Source organism: Orycteropus afer, unplaced genomic scaffold (assembly GCF_000298275.1).
Source record: "Orycteropus afer afer isolate SDZICR_OR568_19922 unplaced genomic scaffold, OryAfe1.0 scaffold00401, whole genome shotgun sequence".
NCBI lineage: Eukaryota > Metazoa > Chordata > Mammalia > Tubulidentata > Orycteropodidae > Orycteropus > Orycteropus afer.
The window spans coordinates 333,924-337,440 of NW_006921988.1; positions in this window are offsets into that span (position 1 = coordinate 333,924).

The following is a 3,517-nucleotide window of genomic DNA, read 5'->3' on the forward strand; positions in this document are numbered from 1 at the left end:
GTTCTATTTATAAGAAATATCGAGATTAGGGAAATCCATAGAGACAGCAGATTATTGGTTGCCTGGGGTTGGAGAGAAGAGGGACTGAAGAGTGATTGTTTAATGGGTACAGGGCTTTCTTTTGGGGTGATGAAAACATTTTGAAACTAGGTGGAGTGTTCAACATGGTGAATGTACTAAATGCCACTGAATTGTACATTTTACAATGGCTAATTTTTGTTTTGTGAATTTTACCTTAATAAAAAAAAATGCTCGTAAATTTTAAAGATTTATTTCTGGACTCTCAAGTCTATTCCATTAATCTGTATGTCCAGCTTTATGCTAGTTCCACACTGCTTTGATTGCTATAGCTTTGTAGTAAGTTTTGAAGTCAGGAATCAGGAACCCTTACACTTAGTTCTTTTTCAAGATAGTTTTGGCTGCTTTGGGTCCATTGAAATTCTCTATGAAATACAAGATCAAGTTGTCAATTTCTACAAAGAAGTCAGCTGCAATTTTGCTAGGGGCTGTGTTGACTTTATAGAAAAATTTGAGAAGTATTGTTATTTTAATGTTAAGTCTTCTGAACCTTTTCTGTTTATTTTGGTGTTTTAAAATTTATTTCCATGATGTTTTACAATTTTCAGTGTGCAAACCTTACATTTCTTGTGTTAAATTTATTCTTAAATATTTTATTTTTTGATGCTATTGTAAATGGAATTTTCTTTTTGGAATTATTCATTACAACTGTATAGAAATACATTTTTTGTATATTGATCTTATATCCTGCTTGTATGATTAATTCATTCTTAAGTTCTAATAGCTTTTAAAAATGGTTTCTATATACAAGATCATGTCATCTGCAAATATTGGTAGTTTTATTTGTTCCTTTCCTATCTAGGTGCACTGTATTTCTTTTTCTTGCCCTGGCTAGAACTTCAAGTACAATGTTGAATAGAATTGGTGTGAGTGGACATGCTTCTTAAAGGTACTTTTTTGGTAGTGTTAAAAGACCTGTGTTCTCCATTTACCAATCTTGTCTAGTGACCTTGGATAAATTACCTACCTTTTCCGTTTTCTTATCTAAAATAAAGGATAGCAATATATGTTCTGGCTACCTCACAGAATTCTGAGCATTAAATAACTTCCATTCACTTAGCAAATCTACAATATACATGGTGTTGTCTGCACTTTAGGAGCCATAAATTAGTGGAGAAGCCCAGCCATTCAAGGTTATAATTATAAAAACAAGATAAAAAATTGCTAAGAGTTTTTAGAGACATGAATGATCTGTCTTGGAACTCTAATTAATAATTTTGGTGGTGAAAACCTTGTAAACAGTCTAGTGCTGTATAAAGAAATATAAAAATGTAAGACATTGCTAACCTTGGGCTCTCCTTGGGTGACTCTAAAATAGGTTGGATTTTAACAACCCTCTATTACATGTTGTTGTTGTTATTTGCCGTGGAGTCTGACCCGACTCATAGCGACCCCTCCTTGGGTTTCCGAGGCAGTATCACTATGGAAGTAGTTTTCCCAACCTTTCTTCCGCTAAGCGGCTGGTGGGTTTGAACCGCCAAGCTTCTGGTTAGCAGTCAAGTGCCTTAGGCACTACCCTACCAGAGCTCCCCTATTACATATGAATGTAATTTTAACATAGCTAAATTCAACCCTGTTCTGTACAAATTACTATAGATCTTGTATTACAGGTTTTTGCTGTGGTTTTGCTTTCACTTTGGTGTCCATTAAGTGAAAAGGAAATCTGTGGGAAGTTCAGAAATGCATTTCATTTGTATGCTATTGTGTTTGGGTATCTTAGGTAGTCTGTATAGAATTGTCCCAAGTATCTCATTTATTTGAGATTCGACTGACAAAGTTTTCCTGTTCAGCCTTCACTTTGAAATATGAACATACAGAAAACAGTTCATGACATAGAGGATGTTCATTACATCTTAACGGCCCCTCTGGGTTCTAACAATGAATTGTGCCTGTGAGTTGACAATCTTGCTGTATTTAATACCGCCTAGTCGCTATGCCGCCCCAAGCGTTTTATAATTTCTTTATTTGCTGGTCTGATGAAATTTTGAGGGCTCCTGTGGCCAAAGGGTGGCCTATCAGTCAACTAGGCTGTGAGAAACCTCAAGTGCTTTCAGGTGCTGATGCGGCAGGATCCTGTGAATAAGTTTCTCAAAGCGCCTCCCTCAGAGGGTGGGGAGAAGGCCCCCCCCCCGTCGGCCGCGCGAGATAGCCACAACTTCCCCCTATCTGCGAGGAGCAGGTGGCCAGGCACTTGGGATCTTGAATCGCTGCTGCCCCCAGGTACCCGGCTGGCTGGCTCGCGCGTCACGTGACGCGGGTCTGCCGATCCGCTGGGACCCCTAGGCTCCGCGATTGCGGCTGCCCGGCTCGTCGTCTTGGGAACGTTTCTTTCCGCCCCTCCTCCTCCCACAATCCCGGAAAAAGGGGAGGCCGGGTGACGTCATCATCCGGGCACTAGCCGGCAGGGCCACGGTTCACAATGGAACAAAAACAAGCGGCTCAAGTCAAATGCAGAACGACGCGGCTGCGGCTGGTGCGATTAACCCTGTCCTGACCACACACCCTGCTAGTCTCCACTTCCCAGCCCCCTCTCAGGCGCGTTCTGCCAGATCCTTTCAGGCCTTCCCTTCCCATTTCGGTCCGTCCTCGTGCCACCTCTGCCCTCACATCACTCCCAAGCCGAGGGGGAAGGAACACTGTCCCTGGCAGGACCCTGACCCTGGAGGGCTTGGTGGGGAAAGCTGGTACTTTATGAACGATTTTTACCGCATCGTCTTCCCCTCCCCCACCCCTGCGGGTTCTGGGCGTCTCCTACTCGCCCCGCTCCCAGAGTGGTGCGCGCCACTCTCCCTTGCTCGACCGACCCAGGTGGGGGGGGGGAGGAAGAAGAGGAAGCAGCTGAGCCAGAGGGGGCTGGGCAGGAGCCGGGGGAGGGTCGAGGGGCGGGGCTTGTAAGGGGCGGGGTTTTGCGGAGGCGGGGAACCTCAGGACTTTGGGCGGTGTTGGGGGGTAGCGGGAGTCTGCGCTGCCGCGTTGCTCCTGCTGCCGCTGCCGCCGCCGTCACCGCTGGTGCTGCCGCTGCCGTCGCCGTCGCCGTCGCCGCCAGTGGCCGAGCGGTTTTTTTTCCCCCTCTAGTTTGAGTCCGCCATATTGACGAAGTCAGGAGTCCGCGGCTGCGGAAGCTAGTTTCTGCTGCCGTCGGAGCCGCAATCTCTCCGCACCCGGCCCATTCGGGCCTCTGCCGCGCCGAGCCCCTCCCCGTCTTGCTCGGTTCACAGGCCTCGCGGGAGTCCGCTGCCGCCGCCTCTCCGTTACGGGAGGCGGCCGCCTCAGAGCCCGGTGTTCGTGTCGGCGCCGGGAGCGAGGTGGAGCCATAGCAAAGCGACCAGGCCCGGAACAGGGACAGCGGCGGCCACCAAGGGGAAGGTGAAGCCGCCGTTGTAGGAGGAGCAGGAGGAGGTGACGCAGAAGAAACGCACCCCCCGGAGCCCGTCTGAGC